Below are 18,251 nucleotides of genomic sequence, written 5' to 3'. Positions count from 1 at the left end.
TTAACATCTAATTACAGTCATATGAATTACAATGTTGTGTGTTTTTTATTGTGTAATTTAATGCATTATATTTTATGATCCTTTTGATTTCTGTAAAGTGTCATTGAGTTTCTTGGAAAAGCGCTCTATAAATAAAATGTATTATTATTATTATCATTATCATTTATTATCAAGTTGTGCAAAGGCTTGAGATTCCATTGCTGTAACTATCTTTTACTATCTTTACATGTAGAGACAGGATCTCTCTTTTTACCTCTGAAAAAATTGAAAGGGACGGTTACAAAAACATATTTTTCACTCTTACCTGTCATGCTGTCTGTCATTCTAAAATGTTTTGGTGTGAGCTGCCAAATGTTGGAGATATCGGCTGCAGAGACGTCTGTCTTCTCTTGAATATAATGGAACTAGATGACACTTGGCTTGTGGTGCTCAAAGTGCCAAAAAAACAAAAACATTTGAAAAACCTACAATAATCTCTCTTTCCAGAAACCATGACCTGGTTACTCAAGATAATCCACAGATCTTGTAATGAGCAGTTTGGTGCAAGAACTATTTTCTTTCTACCAAACTACACTTGCAAAGAATAATACAGCACAGAAGAAAGAGTGCATTTACTCATGGATGAGGCTTGTGCTTGTGCCAGAGCAAGGTATCGGCATCCTCCCCCGCTGTGTCACTGTGCTGCTTGGTGTCCAGTGGCCCCAAAATGTTTTGTTTAAGACCACGTGGCAAATATCTTTAGATTTCTTTTAGTAATCTGTCTTTGTTTTTACATGTGTCATTACTATGAGGATTTGAGGAGTGAGCCCAGTTCTTTTGTTCTTGATCAGTTTGTTGTCTGTGTTTCTTTTAATCATTTGTTTGAGCTGTTTCTTCCTCATGATGCATTTTTCCCCTAGATTTGAGTTTTCTAGTGTTCTGGATGTGTTTCTGATTTACTTCAACCTTTTGCCTGTTCTGCCATTACCTGCATTCCTCTGGACTCTCTCAGGTTATTACTTTTTTTGGACAATAAATCATTGCACTTTTGCTGCCTGCCTCTGTATGACTCAGTTCTATACTTGATTTTAAACCTACATTGTTGAAACAGGCTGGGCTATAACATTAACTAGCTCAGTGGTACTAGGTGAGCTTGCAGCAGGCCTCCAGGGAGTGTGCCAATTTTCATTGTGGCCAAACAGTGGAATTCTAATTACTGGTCTCATCGTGTGATGCCTTTTGGCCCCAAAATTCGTTTTGCTATAGAATTACATTGGGAAAGAGACATTTTTTAAATCCACAGATACATTCTTTTGAGCATCATGAACCCAAAAAAACCAAGCCAGAGTCGACAGAAAATAGTTCCTACAGGAAACTGCTCACAACAAGGTCTGTGGATTATCTTAAGTAACCGGGTCATGATTTCTGCAAAGAGATATTGTTGTTTACTTTTTCAAAAGTTTTTTTTCTTTTTTGTGCCATCTAGTTCCATTATGTTGGAGAGAAGGCAGTCATCTCTAGGGCTCTCCAACACTCGACAACTTACAACAAAAAGGTCATGATTGATAAACAGCACTATAGGTTAGAGTAAAAATATGTATTTATGCTTTTGGGTTTGACATTTTTCACATTTCTGAGTGATAATATATGTATTTGAATAATATATCCAACTCTTTCTCGAGAGTGCTGTTATCTTTAACACAGAGTGTTAAAATAAAATGTGCAAACAGTGTTTCTGAAGTACTTTACATCTCCCTGGTGCAGGAAACCAAAATACTACAGCTGTAACTGCTTGAAAAAATCCTCCTCTCCTCACTGTGATGCTAACATGCCTCTGTCAACGTACAAAATGAGCATCCGTCTCTCTTTGTGAAGTTAAGACACACTCCCACACACACTGGAGAAGACCCATTGTTTTTCAACTCTATTTGAATAGCTCTTTACACTGCGGTTGTGTAGCGAATGAGAGGAAGGATGCTGTTTACTTCATGACTGAGACTGCTGAAACCAACACGAAGGAGGAGCAGCTTTGGTCTAAACAGGGTTGAAAAATGAGGGTTGTGTAAATGGAAAGAAAAGAGCGTCCACTGTTGCAAATATCTGCATGAAAGCTCTTTGAGAGCTAGCAAAGTATGTCCGTGCTTACTGGAAGGAATGCGCTCTTGTTCTATTATGAAGAGGGGAAGTGTCTGCCAGAGGACTGCCCTTCATAGAAAGGCACAATGCACAGGGGTTAATAGCGCTGCTTCTGGCACACTTTCGACCCCAGCTAAAATCCCATCACACTGCAGGTGGCGAAGCAAAAGAGGGGCTCAAGTATTAACCAGGCCTCTGTGTGTTAGTAATGACATTCGACACGGAACAACGGAGGAAGACCTGCGTGTAACCTTCAAACCCTCCACACCTCCTCCATTGAACCACAGGAAGAAGCGAAACCATCTGTAACTTTGGTTTGCCTTCAAATGGTGAACAGGGGAGTGCTCGCTGCTTGAGGATATGATCCAAATGTTTCTGCAGCAGGTGAGTTACACCACACAGCAGAGCCAAGGGGCCTGTAAAGCACCAGTTCAACAAGAATGTGCACCCTGGGGGAATCAGACTTGTGGACAGACTTTCACGAGGGCATGTTGGCCGCTGCCTCACCCACTTCACGCTCTGAAAAGGATAATTCACAAATCCATGACACAGGGTGCAAACTGTGGCTCAGCTGGGGCGAGTGGTTGTTAGAAAGGGATTACTGAGGTGTAAAATGGTCTAAAAACAGGAGGTATGAATTTGTTATCGATGGTGTGGGGGGTGGTGCACGTGAATCCATCAGCTGTCAGAAAACTGACAGACCTCAAGGCTAATGGTGTCAATTATATGTGTTTTCTGAGGTGATCTCCGCAAACATCCTGTGTCAAACTGTCATCCCATGAGCGCCGCAGTCCCATAAATTATCATGACCCCTGCAGAGCTGGCAGTCTTGTGTTCTGACTATTTTGGTAGGGTGGATAAATCACAGGAGTGACATCAACATGACTAGAAAGGGTTTCAGATTAATACATGTATTTTTCAAGGGAAAACAGATGCTAAACAGGTGTTAATCTCCTTGTAGTGACACAGGAGCCACAAGGGATTGTAAGACTGGGTCTTATTTAAAAAAACAAACAAACAAACAAAAAAAATGATACCAGCACCTATACTCTTTAAGTGATGCAGATACCAATAAAGTGCTTTATATGATGCCCATTATGTGAATGGAGTGGTGTGTAGTATAGCCATATTTTCCAAATTTTTGGTGGCATCTTGGTGCTCTGAACACCCAACTCAGTCAATACACTGCAGTTGACTTCACCACACCATAGACTGTCAGCGCTATACCTGGGGTTGACCCAAAAGCTTTAAAGCTTGGACCATTGCCATAATAATCGATGTCCAAATCAGTATTCAGAGGCTTCGTTTTTCTATACCATAATCCCAGAAATCCCATGATTAATATTACTTCAACATGAATCATTAGTTATTCTCAAACAGAGATATTTAAACTTAGTGATAGTTACTCTGACAGTTGGACTGTAGATGACAGGTGTGCAGATGCGCGAGCAAGATGTTGAAAAAGTCAGGTGTCTAGAATCATTTCAAAATTTACACAGATGACTCCCAAAAAGTCAAGTGTCAGATATGCCAGAAAAAAATACCACAAATCTACAAGCTTGGTAAATCACTGGAAAACTGCAAGTAACAGCTTAGTCCTCTTGCTAAGTACTCTTTTTTCTTTGTCCACTCCTTTATCCCCTCAAATGCTTTGATGCCCCAAAATCTGGTATTCAAGACAGTCCTAGTTGCAGCTGCTGCTGCAGGAGTGTGAGCTCCTTACCAGGGACAGTTTTAAGAGTTCGCCCAGCTGCTCACACAAACTGACGGGGCTAAATGACAGCCTCAAATGGCTATCTGGCTAACTTAAACAACAAAGTCGAGCTGTTCAGTATTGGTTTGGGTTTAGACATCTAAACTCAAACCAATACTGAACAGCTCGACTTTGTTGTCTGATTGAGTACCAATACAGAACCTGAAGGGATAGTGAGGCTCTTAAAATTCAACGGCAATATATTGTTCAAAGAGCCCCATAGCGACAGAGCTCTGTTGTACTGTGGTCCTCACCTTGGTTCAAGAAATGTGACGAAAATGTTCAAAGTTCATAAAAACACCATGCTGTATTCTCCCCAATGTGAAGAAATATTTTTTTCTCAGCTACAATTAATTCACGAGAAAAGCCATCACGCATGACTGAGCAGAATTTAATCTTCACTTCTGAAAGACTTTGTGAGACACAAGTGGTCTGCGGCTGGTGTGTGGCTACAGCACACCATGAAACAAAGTTGGACTACCATTCCACCGAATAAATAATCCTGCTTCTGTTATCATACTTGTGGCAGATGCAAGAGAATTAGAGGCAAAGCCGCTGACAAAACTCTGTCACTCTCTCAAGAAAATAAATCAGGGCCGCGTGAAGTCAATTTAAATGCAAATGTCAATGTTTAAGACAACAAGCTGCCTACAGTACCGTATCTCAAGGAGTTGCGGTGCTGAAGTTGAGTCATACAACAGAGGACCACTCTGACGACCTCACCGTGGAAGATGACACACACAACCTCTGGCCTGTGACACATACTACAGGAAACCGGAAGGGTTAGCAAAAAGTCACAGAGAAAGACAAAAATGCTATGTTATATGTCACATGAAGACTGATGGGAGCATTTCCAGGCTGAAGCCCGGGATATCAAAGTAGGATTTCTCTAGGATCACCTCTATTGATCTGTTTTTGTTTCTCAAAGCCATTGCTTCAAGCCTTTAAGCCATTTCAAACTGGCAAAGCTCTCACAGTGAAAGGGTTTCATATGCAAGAATTTTGATAGAGCTCAAAAATTTTGGCTCACACCGATGTGGATTCTGTTTTAACCTGACCAGGACCTGAACCACTGCAGAATGTATTGAACCCAAACCAGATCTAACCCAGACTCTCATAATAGCCTGCAGATGTCTGCTATTTTACTGGAACCACATTTTATTTTCTCGGCTGAGGAAAAATGAGTCTCTCCTATGTGTTGTTTTGTTGTTCTTTAAGCATAAAATAATGCAAAAAGTCTGCCTGAAACAATTTGGAAGAAAGAGTAATACAATTGCAACCCTAGATAAGAGGATGCCACACTGATAAATATACACATACTAACCAAAAGAATTTATTATTGAGCCGCAGGGCAATATTTTTATCTATAAAGTCTTTGTTCCTCTTAATATCAGCAGGATTACTCTGAAATAAACATCTGTTTTTTTCCCCAACATATTCCAATGCTCCAACATAGTAAATTAGCATTTGGCTGTTAATCATGCATTGCCTCTGTGACAGAACAATGTCATCATTGTTTTCATTCCCCCCTCCCTTTAAGAGATTTACGTCTTAGGCTATGCATTATGTTAGGTTTACTGTACGAGTTTACTGCAGATATTCTGTATTTGTATTTCTGCTCTGGAGAAACTCAGTTCATACAACACAGTACACAAAATACAAAGCTTTCTTGCTCTTGGGATCATGGCAGATGGAAAGACCCTGCAGCTGTGTTTCTGTAAAGGAACAAGGCACTGATGCTATTTCAAGAAAAACCTTGAAAGACTTGTAGGGGTAACTTCAGGTCAGTCTAACAGTGAAACTATTTTACTACTGTAATCTATTTTCTACTATACTACAAATGAGGATAAAAAGGCATAATATTCATAAAAGCTATCAAAGTAAAAACATTTTTTAATCTACCTACTTCACTTTCCCCTGAGAGAGAAATTCAAAGCTACTATGTTACAGTGCTTGCATGCTATTTTCTAACAGGAAAATAATTCCAATTATAGCAGATGGAATTTCATAATGAGCACTACACTCAGAATTAGCCTGACTCTAGCAGTTGTGTTCAGGAAAGCCTGCATTACACTGATTAGCTAATGCAATTAAACAGTATTTACCCCTACCACTGTCCTCTTGTGTGCCCAAATGACTCAATTTGTGACTAAAATGCTCGGTAATTTAGCACAAAGCTATTTCCTTTAAGCCTCAACATCATAATAGCTCTACCTGACCAGAATGAGACCCTGTGACTGGAGCAAAACCATCCCCCGATGCTCATTAGAACTTCACTGTAAACCACAGAAAATGTTACAAGGTGAGATCGTTTGCAATCTGATATGAGGCCGTAAAAACGTGCTCTGCAAGAAGTCTTGGTTTCTGCCCAAAAAGTCTGGAGCTGTAAAAATAATGAGGTCAAGAAGGTCTGTGGTTCATAGCTGGTGGTCTGCGGGTCACACTTGTAAAAATGGAGAGTGGAGCTCTCCTAAGCTGATGAATTAATTTGGATTCGCACCAGCTTGGCAAGATTCTTTCAGTCAACATTTGCTCGATGTGGGGGTGAGTACATTAAGAAATAGACATGCTGAGTTCTGGAAGACCCTAGAGGACAACTGCAAAGACTTTCACAAACTATCACTTGCTGAAAACTGCCATAAATGTTAGCTAAGATGACATTAATTAAATTCTGACACATAGAAAGGACTGCCATGCCCTTGCAGCAAAAATACTTCAACGGTATGGTCAGTGCAGCTGTGGCAAAAGAAAACCTAAAAAGGATTATACTTCTTGTTCATGTGTTAGCCAACTTAGCAAATTGACCACTTGGCAGCACATCCTCTTTGTTTTATGATTCTAATCATGCTTGATCTGCTCTCTAATCTTCCATTTGCAGGACAGTGCTGTACTTGACTCCAGGCTCTCACTGGGCCAGTAAACAGGCTTTTACTATGCAGAGCAGACACCAAGGCCCGCATGTTCACACCAGATCACCGTGCGTGGAGCTGCACTGGCTTGGGGCTCCCAGCAGTCCACTTACAGCACCCAACGGAGCCCAACACGATGTAATGAGGTCCCAGGGGAGGCCTCTGGACCTAGAGCATGGCTGCCCTCGCTGCATACCCTGTCACACTGTCATATATTACCGTACCTCTAGACGGACTGCCGCAGTACTTACAGGACGCATTATCTCATACAAATGATCAGGTCTACATTTATATGGTACCACATCACTTTGACAGTGATTAGTATGCAGTATGCAAAGAAAATTGAAGGTGTTAAGAAAAAAATCTGAAACTGCACTTGTCAGTGATATCTTGCATGACTTTAATTGACCGTTTTCAGCGCAGACATTTTGGGAAATAGCAGGAAAATCTCAGGTGTAAACATTATACATGACAGCCTACTATAAAGCTGGTGCTTAGCTCTGTTTAGTGCATGCTGGCTCACTGCCATAGCTTACTGGGACACTTAATGGAACTGAGGCAACATTGACAAAATGTGTTTCTCCTGTGCTTTTCCTGCTATGACGCGTCAAAATAGCTGCTGTGAAAAATGTCTTTATACCTTCCAAACATCAAAACAAATCTTTTTTTTCATATTTTAGCATTGCTAGCAGCATGGCTTAGTGGACAGCAATGTCAGTCTGTCAGTCCAACACTTTAGTCCAGACTGAAACTGGATTGAACGGCATGAAACTTTACAAATGTTCATAATGCCTACTGATGTTCCTGATCCCCTGACATTTGTTCAAGCACCACTTTTATTCTGATATTAATGGTTTTCAGTAAACGATCTCAACAACTGTTGGGTGCACTAAAATTCGATGCAGGCATTCATCCCTCCTCAGAGTGATTTGTTATACCTTTGGGGATCCCCATTTGATGTCACGGCACCATCAGGTCAACAGTTTCACTTGTCCAGTACTTAAGATTATGACCTGCTCCACTGGTGAAGTGGAAGGTATGGTGTACAGGTTTACCCACTTACGTTTCTGAACTTTTACAGTAAACCACCACTGCTCTACTGACTGACTCTACCTTGTAATAAGAAGATACTACCATGCACCTATACCTGCCAAAACATCAGCAAGTTAGCACTGCCAATGCTTAGCTAAAAAGCACAACAAGGCCACCCTCAGATCAGAGCTGTACGTTGATTTTTAATAGAACCCTTTCCTCTATTTTTTTCAAATACATACTGAAGACAAAGCAGCCATTAAAGAACATTGGATGGATAAAATATAGCCTAAAATCAGCAAAACAATGAGTTTTATTAGGAAATTTCTTAGCAAAGATGAAGTATTCAACAGTTTTTGGTAGTCACAATTTTGGTCAATATTTAAAAATGATTATAGTTCCATGGCTGTGGCACCAATGTAACATGAAAAGGCAATTAGTTGACTATATATCATAGACTATACAAAAATGATGAACCACTATAATGTCACCTGTTTGTTTGTGGACTCATGTTGAAGCCACAAATTCAACATTTGGGACATCCCCAATTTGGATTCTTCTAAGAACGCGTTGGGTTCATTTTTTCATCCTGGGAGGTTGCTACTTGCTATATGCACATGCAATTGGATATCTATGCAAATAAGTTATGTTTTAGGGATTAATAATATGTCTTGCAAAGAAATTTATCGATTAAATCATTTGAGAATCATTTCACATCTAAGTCACTCACTAAGTTCAAATGCAAAAGACTTGCTGATTTCACCTCGTCAAATATGAGAAACTGCTGCTCTGTTTTTATGTGTTTTGGTTTGGGTTTTGGACTGCAATTTGCTAACAAACAATTTGAGGTGTGGGAAAGCATGATGGACAATTCCATCAAATTAACTAAAATAGAACCAGGATCACAGCATGATAGCATGAGGCGTGTTTCACTTCTGTCCCGGCACGTCTTCTGTGTCCCCTGCCTGTCGCATGTGTCCTCCTCCATCCTCGGTGCCCTTCACTTCCAAGTCCCAGGGGTCCCCTTGTAACCTTATCCAAGCAGCCACACACAATACCCTTCATGGGACACAAAGCCAATGATACCGCTCTCCTCTGTTCCATTCTCTACATTTGTCACTTTTATTCCTACGTTCTTTGTACGCCTTACCTCTGTATGCATGAGTTATCCCAAATTGAGCCCGCAATTGAAATGGAAATCATCCCTGTATCCCAGTGACTTAAGGGCAATAACTTCTTGCTGTTTGAGGCATAACTGTCATGTTTTGTTGTTCCTTTGAGAATCGTATGGTTGTGTTGCCCTTTTCACCAAGCTTTTGAACGCAAACACTGAATCTAGACGATATGTGTGCTGTGATTTAACAGCAGCTTTATAAATCTGAACCGGCATTCAAGAATGGGGACAATACAATTTGAAAATGAGTTTGAAGCTGACAGACAAGCACTGTGGGATTAGAATTTCTCCCATAAAACACCATCTTATTGGCTCTCTTTATTGCTTACGGTTTTCATGTGAGCATAATCTAATTTGATTAATTAAACATAAAAATTACAAAGCAATATGAGGCAGAAAAACAGTACATATCACTGTCAATGCAGTGAAAATTCCCATAAAAAACACATTCACAAACAGCCCGGAGGAACATATAATAACACAGCAAGTGGAGGATGTGTGTAAATGTTGTCACTCGGACGTAACAATAACAAGAAATTCTTATTTTTTCTGAGTGATGACTTGTAAACACAAGACGTTATGAAAGACATGAAAAGCTTGCGAGTCTTGCAGCAAATAATATGTCTGGGTGAAATGTTTCCAGCTTTGAGAAAGCAGCCTCGGCACAACAGAAAAAGCACAATGACAGGCCAATCTATAGCTTCAGGCGGGGACGCGTGCGTAACACATCGCCAGTGTTGGCTGCTGACCTCTCATCCCCTCCTGCTGGGAAAAGGAGCGCTGAACATATGAGATAACACTGACCTCACGGCAGGTTTGTCCTTCAGTATTAGCTTTACTGATTAATTGTCCGTGCAGCACGAGACGCCATTGATCATGTTCACCCAGTGGCCCTGGTGATGCAGTGGCCTGTTAAATAAGAAATAAACCTTGATTCTGATGATCAGCACCTCTTATCTTTGCATTCTCCATCCCCCATCAGCATGGAGGAAGTCACTCCCCAACACTCGTCTATCTCTCTCCTCTGAAGCGGTTACAGGTATCACAAAAAAATCAGGTAAATAAATATGCACACTGCCAGAGGAGCAGGCATGGAAATGAATATTTCATGTAACCAAACACATTTCCAGAACATACTGGCTGGAATTTGCCTTTTCCGCCTGTCATCGGTGACAAACATGAAAGAGGAGGGCTCAGGTACGCCAGCGCTGCAGCACTCTCAACTCTGCCTGCAGCATAGGGAGCATGAGTCGTCACTGTAATTGCTTGTAGTGCCGGAGCCTGAGCTGAACCTCAATTAGGGGGCCTGGGTACTTGCTAGGCTCCACACCTTCCCGACATGTCTGCCAGCCACTCCGGGAAACGCACTCTTAACATCTCAACACCGCCTTGTATCATGTGGTGTTTGTCATTATCACAGTTTAGGTTTACACTTTATATCCATGGATCAGTGTACCTGTTCACATAGTCATAACTCTTGTTAAAATCACTTTTAAGCATCAGCAGCAAGTTCTAGATAGGGTGATAACAGGGTAGCTTCAATGGATAATTAGTCTGATGCAGCAATTCACTCTTGCGCACTGTTGTTAGACTGCTGTTTCTAATCTCTAATAGCCATCTGATTCTCCAGATTCAATCTGACAGACCGAATCATAGCCTGAAATTACATTGCTGATAAGAGATGCTACAGACTGTGCACGGATCAGACACAGACCAGCATTTGAGAGTGGTTTAAATGCGCAGATTTGCAGACAGAAGAAACACTCTAAATCATATAAGGACAATTCAGTCTTCCCTGGCTCAACTTGCACCCATACATCACTGAGGCTGGGCGCCCCGGCCACACTGAAGCTTGATACATCTTTCAGTCTGCTCTGTTGGAGGCCAGGTGTACAGTGCAGGCACAAAGACAGGGCTCTCTCTGTCTCTCCCTTCTCCTTTTCCTTCTTTTCACTCTCAACTCCCACCTCTCTCATGTGCACAGGACAAAAGAGTGCACACACATACTGTGAGTGCAAACATACACACGCACGACAAAAATCTTTCAAGTTCACTGCACTTTCTGCCTCTGAATGTACTGCTAGTTTGAGATGCTTGCACAGAAGATCAAAACAGCACAGTGAGGTGTAGCTCAGGTGTTTCATCACTTTTCATCATCACTCTGTTCTAGTGCTAAAAGTCCTAATGGTTCAAAATGTTGCAGCTTGCCTTGACTGGCTCTGTATCCATGCCAGAGCAGACTTTAAGGTGTGTTTTTTGTTTTGCTTTTTAATATTTTTTTATGACTCACAAAACTGTAATCTGATCTTAAACCCAAACCGCAAGTTTAAGGGCTAAAAAATGTAGCAAATGAGGAAGTGCCAAAACTGCAGTCCATCTAATGGCCATTTCAGGCTGGCTCCAAGAGCAAGCCAATCCACACCGATCCATCTGTTAAAATGCCCAACTTCACAGCAGAAATAATAATAATACAGCCTGGTAAAAAAAAAAAAAAAAACCAAAATGAAATGAAACCAAACTAAACCAAACCAAACAATATATATATAGTTGATGTAGTTGATAAACAGTAAATTAGTAGACAGACAGATAGATGCATAATTAAGGATGCTGCGTCCACTGACAAGTTGCTAAGTAATGTAAACGTAAAAATGTATAGATTATAGATTTACAGAGTATAAGCATTGCCCTATCTGATGTGACTTCAGTACTTTGGTACTTCAATCGGTTCATTAAAGCTAATTTAAAAAAAAAGAAGCAAAAATTAGCATTAGTGCTATTAAATATAGCTGTAAATGCGCCATGCTAACCAAGCAAGCAGCTAGCGTCAGGGTCGTCTCCATTCTCTCATCCAAACATGGTCACTACTGGCTCCAAAAATCCAAGGTGGCAACGGCAAAAATGTCAAACTCAAGGCCTTATAATGGGAGTCCACAAACTACAACCATCATTGCAGCTATGTTCATTATTTCATACAGTCCATGTTTAAACCTCATACTCCATCCCGTCTGTCCCCAGAGTTAAAAAGAAGTCAACAAGCTGAGGGGCCGTTTTCTATCTTAACCCTTTCCTCCCAGCTTATATCAGACAGTATGGCTCAGACAGCTGACGCCTTTAAATCAAAACTTCAAACTTTTAGTTTGTTGCTTATTCCTTCATTACTTCAGGCCTGTTACCATTAGCCGTTCAGCGGGTCCGTCTCAATCGCAATGAATATATTAAGCTGAGTTCATCCTTAGTTTGTCCTGCAGATGAGAATACAAATTTGCTAAAACACCCTGCATCTCACTGACCCGCTGTTTGTTTGTATGCCACAAGCACATCAGCATCCAAGCTGTGTGCCTCTCCTCTCTCTCTCTAGCTGCTTCTCCTTGTCCTCTCTTTTCACCCAGGCTGTGCTGAACCATCGGCCTTTCTATCTTTCTCTCTCTCTCTTCCTCCTGGCAGTCTAAACCTCATTCCACATGTTTGGATCTAGATCTCTGTCCTCCAGGAGATTCAGCCTCTCCTCTCCTCCTGCCTCCCTCACTGCATTTGTTTTCCTTCACTCCTACCTGAGTGAATATTGTGCTTGAGCTATGTCTCTTTGGAGTTTGTGTAGTCTGTTCTCTTTCCAGGTTTACATGGCAGAGAGGAGGTCTGTTTGGCAAAACCTGAAGTTTCTCTGTATCCTCCTGGATACATATTCTTCACCTGTGCACAGTCTATCTACAATTCAGTCAGGAGGTGGACTGATATTGGTTTTTTAGGGCCGATACTGATTGTCAGTAGTTCATAAGGGAAAGCTTTGTTAAAATGCCGTTAGCAAATGAATGTTTAATCAAAACAGAAGCATTCAACATCATACACAGCAAGTTCCCCGCAACTTTTTTTATAAGTCAAGTGGAAATTTAAATGAAAAATTAGTAAATAAAAACAAGTCCCTGAGGTTTTAAAAGAAAAGTCCCTCCCATGCTGACATTTTTTTGCATTTCTTAATTACTTAATGTTACTGTTGATCAATAAATTAAAGGCCGATGCAGATAAAATACTGGCCCCGATAATTGGCCAGGCTGATAATCTGTCGAACCCTAATTCTGTCATTTTGATTGTTCATGCTGTTCTTTAACTATAGGGTTTTCAACATATTCATTTATTTGTGGCATCCCATTTGGGTATACTTTGCACCACACTCTCGGAGTACTGAGCATACTCTGGACACAAACAGAGCATCAGAATGCTGGGTGCAGTGAAAGTGAAACTACAGCATTAATTGCGCTGGTCTAAAAGTCTGCATTCATTCAACTCTGCAGCAGCTCCTCCTCTTATCCACTGATATAATCTGATCAGCTCTGATCTGGTCAACAGATCAATGATCTACCCTGCACCTCAAACTCCTCAAACTGTTGAGGAAAAAAGGAACTCATGACGAGTTCTGCCTGAGCTGTGTTCGAGAACCCGCAAAAACATCTGAATAAAAAGAGACCATACAGAATGATGAAAAAGGGACACACACAAACTCGACATGTGAGCTGACATTTGTTTGCAGCGGAGTATGGCAGCAACTAACATATTAAGAATGAGTCTGTCTGCAGCTACAAAGGATGTCCTGTTTCCTGCATTTTGTAATCTAAACGATCAAAAGGATGAAAAAGGTCCATGAAATGCGTTGGGTCGGAGCTGCATATTAAGTGGCGAGAGGGCTGGCTGACATGGACCGGCTGGGAGATGGTCGACGCTTTGCTTGTCCAATTACTGGCTCTTGCTCAAATTGTTTGGTGAGAAGCATTCGACCTACTTCTGGACACAAAGCACCACTGCCCTGAATACAGAGAGGCTGGGGACCACGTGTGATGACAAGTGCCATTAGAGGCTCTTGTCTTTGGCCTAGAAATGAAAATCAGCCAATGTACCTGACGTGGGATAATTCTGGCTATGAACGCTGGAGAACGTATGTGGGTATGGATTGGCCTGATGGGATGACAACACAAATAGGATCTCCTCTTCTGAGGAGCAGCTTGACATGATTACATTCGCTAATGGCAGTCTGACCTTCAGAAGGTCTTTGTGTTTAACATGAAGCAGCAGCAGGATAAGTATTAGAAGTACTGCTACTTCTATCAAGAATGTGTTTAAAACAATCTTCATTTATGGAAAATTCCACAGACAAAATAGGCCAAGCTGATTTTGTTGTGAACAATAAAAGGAAAGCATCAAAAGGAATACAAATATTAAATTATGGGTAAACTATGAAACATTTCTGTGTTTCCTGGGATTCCCTCAAAGGCATACTCTATAATGAGACAACAACACTGAGGAAGCCAGCATTTGAATTTGCAGCACTTCAACACAGGGTGTGAGGAATTTGCATACCTTGTAAATATTCATACTGAGGGAATCACTGTGTTAACCACGTGAGATATATCTGGTCTTAAAATGCAACACGTCAAGCACACCAGCCTGATGCACAACTGTTCATTCCCCATCAATTACCAGAGCTATAGGTACCAACCACAACACCGAGCTTGTGGTTTTAATGTCACTATAATGCGCTTTTAATCGCACTCATTGCCGCCTCATCAGTCATTCTAATCTTGTCATGCACGCTTTACACTTGTGCACCAGAGATGCACTTAATGAAGAGCAATTTCCTCAACTGTGGAGAAGGATTAAAGAAAGAGGGTTTAGTTTGTGCAAACAACTTTCTCTTAAATGCATTGTTAGTTTCTGTCAACTGAGATGGAACAAATGATCACAAATTCTTTGTCTTATTCTCTAGTTAAACACTAGACTGTCAGTGGTGTTTTTAGCAGGAATGCACAATATTAATCAGGCCAAAAATTAGAAATTTCTATTACTATGTATTATTCCACAGGCCAGTCTCACAAACCAATGCGCTGACGGGAGTAAACAAAACAGTCTTGTAAGGAGGCAAATAGGGGTGGTGGATGGGTCACAAAAATCCAGACTATCCCCCAAGGCATTCCCCTGGAGGCCCATGTGAGGAACCATTTGAACTTTTGAGACATTGAGATGGCACCCGGATGTGTTCATGAAAACTCAGCATGACAATACAGACATTTATTACAGCAGACGTGACACAGACCTGCCTGCTTGGGACAGAGACCTCAGACTGCTGTGGAGTTTAAACACTTAACTGATATAAACCAGACAAGAACACAGTAACACTGGGCCTCAAGATTTCTGTCTTTTTGTGTAATCAATAGTGATGTTATTAGATTTGGTCAGGTCAGGGCTACGGATATTAAATGATCCATATTTTTTCATAACATCTTAAACTTTCTAACCCTCGAGTGTGCATAAACTACAGGCTATAAACTTTATTTTGAGATACAAATGTGAAATTAAGGTTAACACATCAGTTATTGGCTATAAGAAGCAGGTAATTATCTCTAATAGGCCGTGAGAAGCAGGAAACTATCAGTAATTGTATTAATTATTGGCCATGAGAAGCAGGTAATTATCAGTTATCATTATAAATTATCAGTCATGAGAAGCAGGTAATTATCAGTTATCATTATAAATTATCAGTCATAAGAAGCAGGTAATTATCAGTTATCATTATAAATTATCAGTCATGAGAAGCAGGTAATTATCAGTTATGATATCAGTTATAAGCCTTGAGAAGCAGGTATTATCGATTATCATAGTGGCCATGAGAAGCAAACTATCAGTTATCATATCGGTTATTGGCCACAAGCAAATATTTACTGATTATCAAATCAGTTATTGGCCAGAAGCAGGTAATCATCAGTTGTCGCATCGGTTTACACCAACAAAAATTATACTATAGTATCAAAAATAGGCCACGACAAGCAGATGAGTATCAGTTATTCTATCATTTATAGGCCATGAGAAGCTGTGATTATCATTATCATTAGGAGATTAGTAGCTATAGTATCAGTTATCAGCCTTGAAAAGCAGTTAATTGTAATTCATCGTACCAGGTAATGGCCAGTAGAAGCAGGTCTGTTAACATATCAGTTTACAAAAAAATCCATATCATGCATCCCTCCTTTCCAGTGCCACGTGATGCCACTTACATTTTCACAGAACAAGAATAAATCTGCTGAAACTGCATATACAGTTTCTCTACATATTTCTCTCAACCTGCGCTCCATATATTTCAGCCATCAGCAGGACTTCCACACAGATGTTCATATATTTTTCCTACTAAACAGAACTACCCCAGTCCCTGACACATCACATCAGCAAGGGGAAATTTAGGCAGTTATTGCCAATAGAGAAGAGATAATGCTATTCACCACACTGGATGACAAGGTATGATTCAGTCCTGCGGTTCAGCATTCAACATGAGAGCGGCTGATAAGCAGGCTGAGATCATTACTGTGTAATGGGCAGTGCAGTGGTAAATAAGAAGGATGGCAGAGTGTGATCTCCAGTCACTGATGGTTATCAGGCATCACACTCAGTCACATCAAAAAAAGGGGGAATGAACTATGTTCTCAGAATGATATCAATTCATAGTATCAACTCTGGTTGCCTTGTACCAAGTAGTTAATTTAGAAACGGTGTGAAAGCTTCATAATTCTATTTTTATGTTTAAAAAAAGTGGAAAAAATCGTTTCTGCAAGGTGTGTAAACCTGGTTAAGCTAGGTTAGCCCTTCACTGGTTCACAGGTTATGACTAAACGCTAGTTATTATTCAACTCATGATAACTCATTATAAAAGCAGTCGTGACTACTGCCCCCTCCACTAACCCTCTTTTAAATTTCAAAATTCAACCACCTGACATGAAATAGTCCGCACAGGTGCCTGCTCACATACCAACTAAGAGCTCCGTGTTCAAAGCTAGCTCAAATTTGTAACAAGTGCCACAACTAACAACACATAACAGGGGGAAATGTTCAAATAGACTCTTTTTCTCACATAAGAAAACACAAAAAATGTAAACACTCACCCTCAGCAGCAACTCATGTCGCGACAGCCCTTCAGAAAGTTGAATTTTTCCCCAGCGCTGGAAGGAGAGGGGCAGAGGCAGGTTTGACTGTTCACGTAGCGCCGCGGAGGCTCGCAGTTGGTCTGAGCCGGAGAACCTCCCTCCTCCTCTGGATGCTACTATCGCTCCCCCCGCCTCCTCGCCTCTGGAGGAGGAAGAAAAAGTAATAGCGGTTTCTTCCTCCTCCTCCACAAAGACAGACTCAAAGAAAAGAAGGGATCCTATCGCAGTCAATAGGTTTTACAAAACCCCATGGCAACGCAGAAAAACCGTGAGCAACTTCCCTACGTTGTGACCGGGTTAAAGCGCTCCCCAGCCCCCCAAACAGTGACAGCGACATTATTCCCAAGCTTCAGAATGAGCAGGTTTTAGTGGGAGGAGGCGGCGGAGCAGAGGGGAGCATTAAACTGCTCACTGCTCACATTTAGAGGAGACCAAATACACTACAATTCACTATAGATCCAGTAGAGACTTTGATGATGTGCCTAATATTCTCTAATATCCCTATTGGGATGTGTAGAAAAAATATTAATTCATTTATTTATCAGTTTTAGTCCTTAGTCCTATAATTAATAGAAATTATTTTTAATTTCTATTAATTATACTAAATATTTAGATTTCATTAAAATGATGTATTCAGTTTACCAGCGAGAGCTCACGAAAGCACTGTCCTGCCTCAAAAAAGCCCATGGTCTGGATTATATAGTCTTTAATTGGCCCCACCCGTACCCACCCAGCTCTGGCATGTTGCACCAAGAAAAAGTTTATTTTTCATGTATTTACTTTAGATAAAAACATATAAACATAATTTAAATGTTGACTTGGAAGCTTAATTTGCATGCGACTGTCAGTCGATCAAAACATTGTAAACTGGGTGTAGATTACTCATTTATTCATCAATTTTGGTTGTGGTTAAATTTTGTATTTATTTTAATTCTATCAAATATTTAGATTTCATTAAAAACATTTATTCATTTTACCAGTCAAAGTTCACAAAACCACAATCCTGTGTTATTTCAGTCCATGGACTGCATTACAAAGGCTTTCAATGGCCCCACCGGTACCCACCCAGCTCTGGCATGTTGCAAACCTCCATCTGATTTTTTTCTAAATAAAATAAAAAATGAAAAAGATAGAAAATGTTTTTTGTGTTTACTTTGGGCATTATACAGATAAAAATTCAATAAGCATCAGACATTTGTTGATTGTTGGTTTTCTGTTTTAAGTTCTACTGATTCTATAAAAAAAATGATTTTATTAAAAATGAGAGAAAAGAAAAAAAATGTATGTTTGCCATGTGTTTACCTTTG

General features: G+C 40.5%; 1 protein-coding gene across 9 annotated transcripts in view; it reads right to left on the bottom strand.

Moving 5' to 3' along the window:
- The window catches only part of chl1b (cell adhesion molecule L1-like b), a 91,042-nt gene extending 73,765 nt beyond the window's left edge, over window positions 1–17,277 (bottom strand). For 3 of the 9 annotated variants that reach the window (XM_088083726.1, XM_088083721.1, XM_088083731.1), the window contains exon 1: window positions 16,903–17,275. The gene's annotated coding sequence lies outside the window, so the exon portion shown is untranslated. Of the gene's footprint in view, window positions 1–16,902 lie in introns of all 9 variants that reach the window. The other 6 variants (XM_088083708.1, XM_088083729.1, XM_088083744.1 and 3 more) reach the window with 4 other exon arrangements.
- Window positions 17,278–18,251: the final 974 nt, after the last annotated feature.

Source organism: Plectropomus leopardus, chromosome 2 (genome assembly GCF_026936395.1).
Source record: "Plectropomus leopardus strain MGB_pleo_1.0 chromosome 2, ASM2693639v1, whole genome shotgun sequence".
NCBI classification, from domain to species: domain Eukaryota; kingdom Metazoa; phylum Chordata; class Actinopteri; order Perciformes; family Serranidae; genus Plectropomus; species Plectropomus leopardus.
Note: the sequence above shows the minus strand (reverse complement) of the source record. Positions and strands in the feature narration are given on the sequence as shown.